Source organism: Lithobates pipiens, unplaced genomic scaffold (genome assembly GCF_037356315.1).
Source record: "Lithobates pipiens isolate NorthernLeopardFrog02 unplaced genomic scaffold, aLitPip1_a1.2 Scaffold_8, whole genome shotgun sequence".
NCBI classification, from domain to species: Eukaryota; Metazoa; Chordata; class Amphibia; order Anura; family Ranidae; genus Lithobates; species Lithobates pipiens.
The window spans coordinates 61,118,554-61,133,768 of NW_027507903.1; the positions used below are offsets into that span (position 1 = coordinate 61,118,554).

The following is a 15,215-nucleotide window of genomic DNA, read 5'->3' on the forward strand; positions in this document are numbered from 1 at the left end:
TATCGTGCGGCCATTTTCCTGGTGCCCTCAGACTTTTTTTTGCTGAGGTGGCCATTTTCTAGTAGCCTCAGCTTGTTTTACCTCTAGCGCTGGATGACTGGTTCTTTCTGAAACAGTGGAAATCTGACGCAGGGGAGAGCGGACAGCGGCAGCACAAAGCCTGACCTGGGTCAGGGTGGCGAGTCCTGCGGGGGGGCCCTCAGTCTGTGGCAGCTAGGAGGGTGGGCATTTTGTGTGGCTTACCTTAGTTTCCTAAGCGGAGACAGACAAGTGTGGGTCAGAATGGCGTCAGAAGCTGGCGCTTCTTCCCCAGACATCCCGGTTATGGCAACTGGTTCCCCTGCACCTGCGTTGCCTATGAACGCTCTGTCGGTGGTCCTGGAGTCCTTTGTTGAAAGGGTGGAAGTGGTGTGTGGGCGCAAGGGTGGTAAAAATGCCACCTCCCCTCCACCGTCTTCTGGGGAAAGCTCAGATTCAGACTCTGGTCCAGCTGTGGCAGACGGCCCCTGTTCTGAAGTTTCAGAGGATGCAGACCAGGACCATTTGGACAGTGAGAATGACTCAGTGTCCGGGTCAGCAAAAGGAAAAAGCGCTTGTAGGAGCACTTATCACAGCGGTGCGGGATACCTTAATGATGGAGGATGCGGTGGGGGCATCTACAGAGGTGTCTGCCCCTTTTGGGTCCCACAAGCCAGCCCGCACGGCTAAGGTGTTTTCCTACTTAATTTATTTTGATATGTTTATTTACAAAGAGTGGGGAAGCCCGCAGCGGGCCTTTTCGGTCCCGAGACGGATGGCGGTCCGTTACCACTTTGAGGAGTGTCTCCTGAAGAAATGGACATCTCCCCCCCAGTATCCAGGTTAAATAAGGTAACCAGGATTCCGGTGGAAGGGACTCCTACTTTCAAGGACCCTGCCGACAGGCGGGCTGAGGAGGTTGCCTGGTCCATGTTTACGGTGGTGGGGTCAGCATTGTGGCCAGTTTTAGCCATGACCCTGGTGTCACAGACGCTTGCTGAATGGGCTAAATTGTTGCACCGTGAGTTGGAGAAGCAACAGGCTTCCCCCGCTCTGCGTGGAGCTGGCAGACCAGTTGGTGCAGGGCCTTAAATATCTCCGATGTGGCCTTAGATACAGCTCTCTAGAGGTTCAGTATCGGCTGTGGTGTTATGTCACCTGATTTGGCTAAAATGCTGGTCTGTGGACCAGGCATCTAAGAATGCACTGGTGGATTTGCCCTTCCAGGGAGAGAAGCTATTTGGAGCTTCGCTGGATGACATTATTAACCACTTCAATACAGGGCATTTATACACCTTCCTTACCAGAACAATTTTTAGCTTTCAGAGCTCTCACACTTTGAATGCCAGTTACTCAGTTATGCAACACTGTAACCAAACAAAATTTTTATAATTTTTTTCATACAAATAGAGCTTTCTTTTGGTGGTATTTTATCACCACTGGGTTTTTTTTTTTTTTGTTTTTTTTTGCGACATAAGTTAAAAATAGAGCGAAAACTTTGAAAAAAACATTTAAGTTTCTATGATAAAATTTTGCAAAGAAGTCATTTTTGTTCATAAATTTGGGCCAAAATTTATACGGCTACATCTCTTTGGTAAAAATAAACCAAATTTGTGGATATTATTTAGTCTCTTTTTGAAAGTGATAGTCTACAAGCTATGGTGCAAATCATTGAAAATTGATCACATCTGATCACACCTGATGTACTGACGGCCTATCTCATTTCTTGAGGCTCTGAAATGTCAGGAAAGTACAAATACCCCCCCCAATGACCCCTTTTTGAAAAGTAGACAGTCCAAGGTATTTAGTAAGAGGCATGGTGAGTTTTTTTGAGGTTGTAATTTTTTCCCACAATTCTTGGGGTGGAAAAAGAATTATGTTTTTTACAAAACTGTCATAATAACAAGTTATTTCTCATACACAGCATATGCATACTTCCAATTACACCCAAAAATACATTCTGCAACTCTTCCCGATTATGGCGATCCCACATGTGTGGGACTTTTACACAGGCTGGCCACACAGAGAGGCCCAATATGCAGGGAGCATCGTAAGGGGTTCTAGGAGCATAAATGACACCTCTAATTTCCTAACGACGTATTACACTTGTGAAGGCCCTGGAGCACCAGGACAATAGAATTGCCCATGAAATGACACCATTTTGGAAAACAAACACCCCAAAGTATATTCTATGAAGCATTATGAGTCTTTTGAACGGTTAATTTTTTTTACACAAGTCTTCAGAAAATGTGGAAAGAAAATTCAAATCTTTGTGTAAAAAAAAAAAAAAAAAATAAGTTGTCCATTTATAAGATATTTCTAACACATAGCATGTATATAGCAAACGTTACACCCCAAAACGCATTCTGATACTCCTCCTGAGTATGGCAATACCACATGTGAGACTTTTACATAGCCTGACCATATACAGAGGTCCAACATGGAAGTGGTACCTTCAGGCGTTCTAGGAGCATAAATGACACATCTCATTTCGTTCCTATCACACTTTTGAAAGTCCTGGAGCACCAGGACAATGGAATTACCCACAAAATTACCCCATTTTGGAAAGCAAACCCACCAATGTGTATTCTATGAGGCATGGGCTGCAAATAGGTACTCGGGTACTCTGTTACTCCGGGCTGGTGACAGGAACTCGGGCACTCTGTCGGGCTGGTGACAGGTACTCGGGCACTCTGTCGGGCTGGTGACAGGTACTCGGGCACTTTGTCGGGCTGGTGACAGGTACTCGGGCACTCTGTCGGGCTGGTGACGGGTATCAAATTCAATCCAAAGACATGCAGGTAGGTTAATTGGCTTCTGTCCAAAATTGGCCCTAGTATATGAATGGGGACCTTGGATTGTGGGCTCCTTGAGGGTAGGGACCAACGTGAGTGTGCAATGTACAGGGATAGGGACAATTGTAGACACTCACTCAGGTTGAACTGGATGGACTGGTGTCTTTATTCAACCTAACTATGAAAACTAGGTACTCGGGGACTCAGATGGGCTGTGATGGGTGATGACAGGTACTTTGATGGGTGGCGACAGGTCCTCTTTTATTGGGGTGGTAATTGGTGTGTGATTTGTGTACACTAGGCAGTAACGAAATGTTACCGCAATCTCCTCCTCACACACAGTACAGCCATGTGGTTCCACTAGGGGCACCCATAGTTTGAATTTTGAGCCATGTGTGGCAGCCATAACCATTTCAGCCCCAGAAGAATTTGCTCCCTTCATGACCAGAGCACTTTTGTTATTTGGCACTGCGCCGCTTTAACTGAAAATTGTGCGGTTGTGAGACGCTGCACCCAAACAAAATTGATGTCCCCCCCCCCACAAATCAAGCTTTCTTTTGGTGCTATTTTATCGCCTGTGTGTGTGGTTGTTTTTTTTTTTTTTTTTTGTTTTTTGTTCTTGTTTTTGCGCTATAAGCAAAAAAAAAGCGTCAATTTTTAAATAAACACAAGATGTTGTACTTTCTGCTATAATATCCCCATTTTATTTTTTTTTTAAAAAGCACTTATTTTTTTTTCCCAGTTTAGGCAGACATGTATTCTACTTATTTTTGGCAAAGAAAAATTGCAATACGCGTATATTGATTGTTTTGTGCAAAAGTTATAGCGTCTACAAAATAGGGACTAGATTTATAGCATTTTTCTTATTAAATTTTTTATTTTATTTTTTTTAACTAGTAATGGCGACAGTCTGCAATATAAAAAAAAAAAAATGTATCATGACTGCGACATTATGGCAGACACATCGAACAATTTTGACACATTTTTGGGACCATTGCCATTAATACAGCAATCGATGCTATAAAAATGCATTGATTACTGCAAAAATGTTACCGGCAGTAAAGGGGTTAACACTAGGGGGCGATCAGGGGGTTAACTGTGTTCCCTGGGAGGTGATTCTAACTGAAGGGGGAGGGGACTGACTAGAGGAAATGACAGATTGTGGTTCCTAGCTAATAGGAACACACAATCTGTCAGAACAGGGAAGTGTATGTTTACACACACTCGTCCCTGTTCTGTTTCTCCTGCTCACGATCGCTCGTGACCATCTGTCGCGAGCATCGGCACCCCTGCTGTGCCTGCCATCCCGACCCCACGAGCCGAAGTATAGCTGCGACGGCTCACGCAGGGGAGCCAACCTGCCGCAGTACAACTGCGGCGGTTGGTCGTGAAGCGGTTAAAGCTACCGTACCAGCGAAATGGCAATCTTCTCCCCACACCCGTCAATATTTTGAAGAGCCCAGCTCCACCCACACGGCCACGTCATTCATTCACAAAGTTCTGTGAATGAATGAACTGCAACTACTGACAGCCTTTTCCTAATGAACTACCCAGGGTGCTGTTGAGTGCTCTAGGTACAGTGCATCTGGAAAGTATTCACAGCGCTTCACTTTTTCCACACTTTGTGATGTCAGCCTTATTCCAAAATTGATTAAATTCATTATTTAACTTTAAAACTCTACAAACAATACCCCATAATGACAATCTGAAAGAAGTTTGTTTTGAAATCTTTGCAAATTTATTAAAAGTAAAAAAACTAAAAAAATCACATGTACATAAATGTTCACAGCCTTTGCCATGACACTAACAATTGAGCCCAGGTGTATCCTGTTTCCACTGATCATCCTTGAGACGTTTCTACAACTTGATTGGAGTACACCTGTGGTAAATTCAGTTGTCTGGACATAATTTGGAAAGGCACACCTGTGTCTATAAGGTCCCACAGTTAACAGTGCATGTCAGAGCACAAACCAGGCTATGAAGGCCAAGGAATTGTCTGTAGACCTCAGACAGGATTGTGTTGAGACACAGCTGTGGGAAAGAGTACAGAAACACTTCTGAAACCTTGAAGGTCCCAATGAGCACAGTGGCCTCCATCTTCAGTAAATAGAAGAAGTTTGGAACCACCAAGACTCTTCCTATAGTGGACTGCCCCAACAAACTGAGCGATCATGGGACAAGGACCTTAGTCAGGAAGGTGTCCAAGAACTTGATGGTCACTCTGACAGAGCTCCAGCTTTTCTCTGCGGAGTGGAAAGAACCTTCCAGAAGAACCATCTCTGCAGCATTCCACTAATCGGGCCTGTATAGTAGAGTGGCCAGACAGAAACCACTCCTCAGTAAAAGGCACATGACAGCCCGTCTGGAGTTTGCCAAAATGCACCTGAAGGAGACTTAAACCATGAGAAACAAAATGCCCTGGTCTGATGAAACAAAGAATGAATTCTTTGGCCTGAATGACAAGTGTCATGTTTGGAGGAAGCCAAACACCGCTCATCGCCTGGCCAATACCATCCCTACACTGAAGTATGGTGGTGGCAGCCTCATGCTGGGGTGATATTTTTCAGCGGCAGGAGCTGGGAGGCCATTCAGAATTGAGGGAAAGATGAATGCAGCAATGTACAGAGACCTCTTTTGATGAAAACTTGCTTCAGAGTGCTCTGGACCTCTGACTGGGGTGAAGGCTCATCTTCCAATAGGACAACGATCCTAAGCACTCAGCCAAGATAACAAAGGAGTGGCTATGACACAACTTTTTGAACGTCCTTGAGTGGCCCAGCCTTGAACCCCATTGAACATCTCTGGAGAGATTCGAAAATTGCTGTGCACCGACGCTCCCAATCCATCCTGATGGAGCTTGAGAGGTCCTGCAAAGAAAAATGGGAGAAACTTCACAAAAATGGGTGTACCAAGCTTGTAGCATCATACTCAGAGACTTGAGGCTATAATTGGTGCCATAGGTGCTTCAGCAAAGTATTGCGCAAAGGCTGTGAATACTTGGGTACATGTTTCTTATCGTACATCACGGGACACAGTCATAGTAGTTACTATGTGGGTTATAGGCCGCCTTCAGGTGATGGACACTGGCACGCCCTAAATTAAAAAATGCACTCCCTATATAACCCCTGCCACTGGTTGGAGTACCTCCGTGATTTTTTTTTTTGCCAGTGTCTAAGGTGTTGGTCGAGAGTGAAGCTGTGCTAAACTCCTCTGGAGCAATCCTTACTGGGGCTAGCCATGCAGACCGGATCCATTCAAAGCGTCTTTTTGGCCAAATTGAATGGTACCCGTGCCTTGTATCTGGGGAAGAAAAAAAAAATGTGGTTTTGCCTGTAAACGCTTCTCTTTTAGAGAGCTGGATCCCGGGATCCAGTACTTTTGGTAGTAAGGCCATAAAGTTTTACTGACGGAGGTGCTATTACAGGTCCAGGATTGTGGGTTTCCTTGAGGAACCCCAGCTCCTGAAGGTTTAACAGAACCTACCATGAAGGGGGAAGATTGGGTCTGTTGGTTTACCACAGAAAACCCTGCGGTGGTAAGGAATTTTCTAAGAATTTTTTTTTTTTTTATTCTTATGAATGTCTCCTTTTAAATTAGTAAATGTTGTCATGCCTATGTGTCACCACTGGGGGCTGTATTAAGCACTTACGTCTCATGCTTCTCAGAGAGCACACGTTTGTCTCAGACTCTGTTGCGTGGTGGAGGCAGAGCTCTGGGCGCCCAATAGGAAGATCTAATTTTTGGGAAGCCACTGACCAGTTCTTTGGATACGGTGATCGGTGAAGTGCTGAGCAGGAGATCGGTTTGGGCACCTTGGTCCGGTGAAATAGCTGGAGAAGGCAGTGATGAATGTCACAATAGGCTACGGACAGACCACTGGAAAAGCCATCAAGGGAGACAACCCATGGCTATACATATATGCCTACAACCCCTGCAGGGGTATCGGGAGCTGGTGAGTGGGGACTCGCAAGGGGAGCACATGAGTCACCTCATTTGTTGAGCACAAGTCACTTGATCTTTTGAACACTTGCCCATTTTGGAGCTTCACCAATTTCACACTCTTTATTTTTATTTTTTTTTATGAATTTGGGATTTTTTCTTTCTGGTATTCACAATTTTTTCACAGGAATAATTAATTTTGGTCATTTATTTATTATATAATTTTTATTCCATTAATGGTTAGGTTTGGTTGCACTATTTGTAGATCACATGTTGATATTTGATTATAGTACCACCATCTGATTACTTGAGCACTTTAGTATGTTAGGGTGCACATATTCATTTGATGAAAACTAGGGAATACTTTTTTTTTATTTTTATTTTTTTTCCCCCAGATAAAGGTAGCGCCATCTACCCCATTTTCACTTGCTCACATTAACTAGCCCTTTAGGGGGTCTATCGGGGGAGGCTACACACCTTGCTTGATCCTAAGTGCAGAGTCTTTCACAATTTTCTGGCAGGAACAATGTCTAGACAGATGGGTGGCTTCCTCAATTTCTCTAGGTTACAGAGTTCTGAGAGTTCCCGTCTCCTCGTTTTCTCAGATCAAAAGTTTACAGAGATTCAGTGAAAAAGAAGTCTCTCTTTCTAGCTTTGGATCATCTCTTCTCCATTGGAAGAGCAAGGTTTGGGGTTTTATTCAAACCTGTTCACGGTTCCAAAACCAAACGGGGATGTCAGACCCATTTTAGATCTCAAAAATCTAAACCAGTTTTTGAATATCTGTTCTTTTCGCATGGAGTCAATCCGATCAGTAGTCTGCATCCTACAAGGGGGAGAACTTCTGGTGTAAATCGACATAAAGGATGCTTTTCTCCATGTGCTGATTTTCCCCACTCACCAGAAATTTCTATGCTTCTAGGTAGGAAATCTTCATTTCCAGTTTGTAGCTCTGCCTTCGGTCTGTTTCTAAAGGTCCTGGCTCCTCCTTTAGCTATATTATGGGCTCAAGGTATAATGATACTAGCCTACTTAGACAATCTACTCTTGATAGATAAATCGGTAGCACGCTTAAATCATGAATTTTTTAACCAGTCAGCTACCTCGAATACATAGGTTGGATTCTTAACCTAGATAAATCCTCCTTAAAATCGAGGAGATGTCAGTACTTGGGGCTGATCATAGATACAGCTCAAGAGGAGGGGGTTTTTCCTCCAGGAAAGGATCAGTTCCATAAAAGAACTGATTCAGTTGATCAAGACAAAGAGAATCCTTCTATTTGACTTTGCATGAAATTGTTGGGAAAGATGGTGGCTTCTTCAAGGCTGTTCCTTATGCACAGTTTCATTCAAGATTGCTGGAAAACAGTATCATGTCAACTTAAATGCGTTCATCCCCGAGAGTGCGTCAGACCCTCAATGAATGGTTTATTTCCAAGAGTCTTCAGAAATGAAAATCCTTTCTACCAGTTACCTGAAAGGTGGTAACAGATGCCAGCCTTCTGGGCTGGGGAGCAGTCCTGGAAGAAGCGTCTGTCCAAGGGCAATGGTCCAAATCAGAGATGGCCCTGCCCATCAAAATTGTAGAGATTCAGGCAGTACGCCTGGCCCTGGAGGCCTGGACGCTCAGACTACAGAATTGTCCTATCTGGATCCAATCCGATGTCACAGCTGTGGCTTATATCAATCACCAAGGGGGCAGGAGAAGTTGTGTGGCCCAGAGAGAGGTGGATCATATTCTATCTTGGGATAACAACATTCCTTACCTATCGGCAATTTTAACATTCCGGTATAGAGAATTGGCAGGTGGACTGCTTGAGTCACCCACAACTGTTCCAGGGAGAATGGTCCCTTCACATGACTTTTTTTTTTTTTGTCAATATGCCAAAAATGGGAAGTTCTGGACGTGGATCTGTTTGCATCTAAGTTCAACAACAAGATCGACAACTTTGTGTTAAGGACAAGGGATCCGATGGCATATGGAATGGATGCCTTGGTTTTTCCGTGGGATCAGTATTTCATTGATGTATGAATTCCCTCCTGTTCTGCTACTTCTGCGTCTTCTTGCAGGATCAAGCAGGAAGGGGGAGGCGATTCTTGTGGGCCAGGAGATCTTGGTTTGCCCAGATCATAAGAATGGCAGCAGGGGACCTTTGGACCCTGCCACTATGGCCAGACCTTCTCTCGCAAAGGTCCGGTGTTCCATCCTACCTTACAAACACTAAAATTAGCGCTTTGACTATTGAGACACACATTCTGAAAGATCGTGGACTGTTAGCATCAGTAGTTTCTAATTTTTGGTTAATGCTAGGAAGCCAGCCTCCAGAGTCATATTCTATAGAATCTGGAAAGCATATGTCTCCTGGCGTGAATCCAGGGGTTGGCACCCCAGGAAATATGTCTTGGGTAGGATCCTTGTATTCCTACAGATAGTACTCAAGACCAGCTTCATTTCTGATCCTATCAAAGGCCAGATGTTGGCCTTTATCTGTATTTTTGTTTTTTTTGTTTTTCTATGACCACTTGCTTAACGCTCTCTGGTTTGTAACTTTATTTAGGAGGTAACGTGGATTAATCCTCCTCCATATCTTCTGCAGGAAGAGTATTACAGTGGCTGCTCTTTCTTGTTAAAGAGCCATATTGGTTTATTAAGGATGAGGTTGTATTGCGGCCTCATCCTGAGTTCCTACTGAAGATAGTATCTGTTTTTCATTTAAACTAGGATCGTTCTATGGAATAAGGTCACTACATTCTCTTGATGTGGTGAGATCGGTCAAGGTCTGTTTGATAATGACCACTCACATTCCTAAAACAGATGTTTTATTTGTGTTGACAGACGGTCCTAAAAAGAGGACATGCAGCATCAAAATCTACTATTCCAAAATGGATTCGGCAAGTGATTGTTCAAGCTTATTGTTTTAAAGAGTAAAGTTCTTCCTTTTCATATTAAAGCGCACTTCTCCAGATCTGCAAGGCCGCAACTTGTTCTTCAGTAAATACCTTTACCAGATTATGTCAAGTAGGTGTAATAGATCATGAGGATATCGCCTTTGGGCACTATGTACTGAAGGCTGAAGTAGGAGTCCCCTAGTCTCTTGGTGCCCTACTTTTGTTGTCTGTCCCTCCCTTCAGTTGGCATTGGGACATCCCACATAGTAACTGCTATGGCTCTGTGTCCCATGATGTAGGATAAGAAAATAGGATTTTTATAACCGCTTACCTGCAAAATCCTTTTCTTTGAAGTACATAACGGGACACAGAAGTTCCTCTCTTCTTTGGTATACACGTGTATTGCTATGCTACAAAACTGAGGTACTCCCACCAGTGGGAGAGGTTATATGGGGAGTGCACTTTTTAATTTAGGGGGCGTGCCAGTGTCCATCCTATAACCCACATAGTAACTACTATGGCTCTTTGTCCCGTGACGTACTTCAAAGAAAAGGATTTTACAGGTAAGCTGTTATAAAAATCCTATTTGGAATAAGGCTATAACCTCACAAAGTGTGTGTGTGTGTGTGTGTGGGGGGGGGGGGGGGGGGGGATGCTATAGAATCTGGAAATATTGACTGGGCTTTAAACAAACAGAAGCATGTTGGCACTTTATGGGAGGGGGAGTGTTTTCCTGTGTGTGTGTGTGTGTGTGTGTGTGTGTTTTTTATTTATTTTTGGGTATTAGGGGATGAGGGATATATTATGAATTTTTAGATCTGCACCTCGAGTTCAGTTTTCAGGTAAGAGGAATACACAGTAAAAAGGGTGGACTGGGTGAAGTAGGCAAAAGGCAAATCTCCCCCCACCCCCCATTGTTCCACCCCTTATAAAGTGTTCAATTGAAAAATTCATTAGAGAAGCACTGAAATAATAGGATTGGGAATTTTATGGATGAGGTTTTTTGTTTGTTTTGTTTTTTCCCTAATCTGTGGGAATGTAAAATTTCATTAATGCAGGGCAGACCAGTCTAAATGCACCAAAAATCAAAAATTCTGAATGGTCTTAGAGCCATCTCAAACTGCCACCAATACAGGCCCTAAGGTTGTGGGCCTCCTTTTTATTTTTTTTTTATTTTTTTTTGTATTGGCTATAGAGCCGATGATCCACCTGCGCTCCTCCCCTCTAGTCAGCAGTATACTGCTGGGATTGCTCCAGGTGAAAGTCCCTATATGCGTACGACACCCTGTTATACCTTAGGAACAGGACAGACTGCTTGGTAGCGGCCCTCTCACTGATAGATACCTTTTGGAAGGTACTCTGGCATCCGAGTTAACTGATTATTTTCTTCATATGGAATGGTAGCATCCCTAGGATTGCCAAATCCACCCTACAGCTGTGCCTCTCGCTGAGGGGCCGTGCCCTACCCTACTTTCTCAAGTATTACTGGGCAGTGGTCCCGGTCATGCTAAGATGGTGGCTGTTGGGGGAGCCGGTCAATCTTGCCTCTAAAGTAGAGACTTTAGAGCTGGCGCTGCTCGGGTCCTACACTGAGCTGAGAAATTTAATATACCTTGGCCCAAAATCCAACCCAAACATCACCCCTCAATGAAAATTACACTTAAGAGTCTGGGCTAAAACCCAGACGCTTAATGGTTGATTCCCCCCGCACCCCACTGTGGGGGAACCCGTGATTTCCAGACTGTTCCGGACCGCGTGCTATGGGCCCGATATGGAATTAAGATCTTAGCCGATAAACTGTCCCCTGTCTGCCTACTCTCGTTTGACGAGCTGAAGCAGCAAAGGGGCTTGCCTAACTGCATATTTTTTTAGATATCTACAGCTCCGTCGTGCCTACCATTCCCAGTTTCCTGTACCTCCAGTGCTGGTAACCACTGGCATAGAGGGACTGCTAGGTGCAGCAGAGGAGACCAGGCCTCTTTTAGGCTTTGTACTCACACCTAGTTGGAATAGATACTACTTCTAGGGTCTCACAGCTATTCTCGGTATGGCAGGGGGATATACCCTCACTGGCTGATGACTGGGAGGAGGGCATTCAGCAGTACCTTCTCCTGGTAATATCCCCCTGTATAGATTTGCACAGCTCAAATTTTTCCCCACAGCGGCTAGCTACAATATACCAAGATAGCAGGAGGGATCGTTTTTCCATGTTTGGTCTTGTCCACGCATACAATCCTTCTGGGGAGAGGTGGTCTCCATTGTTAATTTCATCAGCAAACTGTTGCTCGGAGTAGTGGATAACTTAGCATGTCCCCAGTCTAAGAAACTGTTTGTGTTTTATGCGTCTTTCTTTCAATGCCAGAAAGGCATATGCAATCCTGCTTCAGTGGAAGGGGGCTATCCCCCCCCCCCCCCAACAATACAGCAGTGGAAGAAGCTCATAACTAATGCCCTCCTGCTGTATAAACTGACCTATTTGGGCCGCAACTGCCCCAAAAAATTCTCCAAAATCTGGGGTCCATGAATCCGCGAAGAACGGCTGACCCTGGACTTGGGCCGGGGTCATAGAGCTCATGCCCCATGCCGCTAGCTGGGGAGGGGAGGACCAAGACTTCTATATTGAAATGGGCTGATTTTTTTTTTTTTTTTAAGTAAAGCTCTTTGTGGCCTGCCTAAAGGCCTATTGGTGACGAACCTTTCACGGGCTCTCTGTTAACTTGAACTGGGTGGGGGATGTTTTATCCCCCAGAGGGAGATGCGTACACAACTATGATGTGCTGTTGTCTGCTCCAGATACCTTACTTTACCCCCCCCCCCCCTTATTTATTTATTTATTTATTTTTTGAGTGTGGAACTGAACTGAACATATAAGGGTATTCTAGACATATATGGCGAGGTGTGTAAGTGAGGAGATTGCATGAGACCTGACGCCCCCTTCCTCCTTCCCTGCTCTCTTTTCGATTGTAGGGTATTCTGACTGTTGCAAACCACCCACACTGCATATGAATATGTTGTAATTGTGATCACTGTATAGTGTTTGTACATCAAATCTCTTTCTATTTCATTTTCTGATGTTTGTTGTGTTATTGAAAAAAATAAAACTTTCTGTTTAAAAAAAATAAAATAAAATAAAAAGTTGTGGGACTCAGGATGACACGTCTGCAGCCTGCAGTTAGTATTAGTACCTGCCATCTTTAAAGGTCCCCTGTACTGTACAGTATATACTTTGCATATCGTAATCCGTTACTAAACCATTATTCATTATTTTTTTTAATTCTATGTTTTTCAGAGATGGCCTGACAATGGTGTTACAACAGTTTTGCTCACCAGAGATCTATTTGTGCTATAGAAAAATAAAGACAAAGAGAAGAGAGATCTCCACTGAGAAACAATTGAGCCTCCTGCAGGGAAATGTACAGACGAAAATGTGACGGGTACCTGCTCACTTAGCCACCCTCTTATTTTAAATTCTAGATCCAATGATTGTGCATGACACTTTTTCTGAATGCGTCTTTTCTTCTCGTTGCTACCATGTTCTTGCCAAGGTTTTGGGGTGCGTGTGTGTTTTTTGTTTTTTGGCCCTTTTATTTTTTTTTATTGTGTGATGTTTATAGAGCATTTGTATACATTTGCAAGCTTGTATATTTTCCCGCCATGTGACTGAAGCCTTCGATCTGATGTAGAGAAGATTTTTTTTGCCAACAGTTATACAAGAGCTTAGTAAGATCTGAAAAAATATGTTGCCCAATAAAACCAGCCACTTATTCATTCCAACCTTTTTTTTTTTTTTCAGGGTTTGTAAGTTTGGTAATAAAAATAAGCCTTGAATTGACTTCTGTGGTCAAAACTTTTTTCTTTTACTTTCTATGTATATTAGGCTGCAATTCTGTGTTAAGCAGTGGTGGGTAGTAGAAGCTATGCTCACCATGTTTTCCTACATGAGGAAGGTGATTTGTTTTGTGCTGCAATTGAATGGGATTTTGATATCCCCGTAAGAATGCACTGTTTGTTTTGTTTTTTGTTTTTTTTTTTCCTCCTTGTTTTATTCACAATTATATTTTTATACAGAACCATTCTTCTTGGCCAAATTAGTAATACTACACTTGGTAGGTGTGGTCATTTATTTGGTTGCTAATATCCATATTGCATAAGGAATATATTTTTGCTTGAGTTAAAAAAAAAAAAGTCTTCCATTTTTGTATTGTATACAATTTAATGGTTTGTGTTGTATGTTTCACATATTGATGTTTTTTTTTTTTTTTTGTCTTGTCCAGTAAAATGTGATGCTGAACTCCATGCACACAAGTGTAGGTGAAATGCTTTTTTTGGAGAAAAGACTTGTAATTCTGATCAGCCCATCTTTGGATCCAAGCACTGACCGTATAATCAGTTCATTGATTCCACTGCAGCTAAGCTTACAGCATGGGTCACTTACCTGCGCCTAAGACTGCTGCTTGGACAGTGAAGAAAGATTGCCACACCAGTTGGTGGATCACATTGTTGGCTCAGTGCTCTCCCCTTTCTTCATTCTCCATCATGTTCCTGGTGTTGGATAGATGGCACTGTGCTGGATCTTTTATTCTTACATTATTCTCTCTCCTTCTGAGTCCTGCATTGCAGGAGGTTACAGGAACCCAATATAAAGACAGGTTCTTGTATACACACTGTCTCATTAAATCTTTGTCGGCTGGAGTTCAGCTCTAGGTATATCTTTGCTTTAATTGTTTTTTTGTTTTTTTTTGTTCTTCATATGTACACTGTGTGTGCATTACTGAAAGAGGTCATCATTGACTTTTAATGCAATGTATATATTGGTAAAAAATAAAGACTATTTTCCCGAAAGACTCCTGTCATGTTCCATGTAATATGAAAGTGGACATTGCTACACAGTAAGGTCAGAGCATTAGCCTATTTCACCAAAGCTTCTATAATCTGGATTAGGCTACTGGTCACTCTGGCAATGCTCTGCACTGTTTTGGCCTTAAAGTGGCTCTAAAGGCAGAAGGTTATTATTATTTTTTAATTTACATGCTTGGGTGTAACTTCTATTTTTGTTTTTTTACCTTTTTTAACACATTCTATGCATTAAGGTGGTAAAACCTTCTGGGTGCAACTTCCCCCCTATACTTACACGAGCCCCATCTCAATCCAGCGATATACATGAGAGCAGTGGCTCTCCCAGGTCTTTCTCCTCAATGGCTCCTAGCGCTGTCAATCACAGCCAGTGAGGAGAGAAGGAGTGGGGGGGCTGAGCCACACTGAATGGACATTGTCCATTCAAAGAGTGTGGCTCGGGAACAAGCCTGCTGGTGTGCTCCCATAGCAAGAGGCTTACAATTGAGGGGCACTTGGCATAGAGGAGCAGTCGGGAGCACTGGCGAAGGCCCCGAAAATGGGACCGGGGCTGCTCTGTGCAAAACCACTGCAGAAAGCGGGCAAGTATAATGTGATTATTTAAAATAAAAAAAATTAAATTACAATCACTTTAATGAGCCTGTGAAATGGCAACAAACTTCAGTACCCTATATTTTCTATAGGCGATGCTTTAAAAGCCCTCCTATAAGCAGGGCCGGCG

General features: G+C 43.3%; 1 protein-coding gene across 1 annotated transcript in view; it reads left to right on the top strand.

Annotated features, from left to right (window-relative positions):
• The window catches only part of LOC143963746 (CDC42 small effector protein 2-B), a 51,883-nt gene extending 37,401 nt beyond the window's left edge, over positions 1–14,482 (top strand). Inside the window, exon 5 of the mRNA XM_077473471.1 lies at positions 12,930–14,482. The gene's annotated coding sequence lies outside the window, so the exon portion shown is untranslated. The remainder of the gene's footprint in view (positions 1–12,929) is intronic.
• Positions 14,483–15,215: the final 733 nt, after the last annotated feature.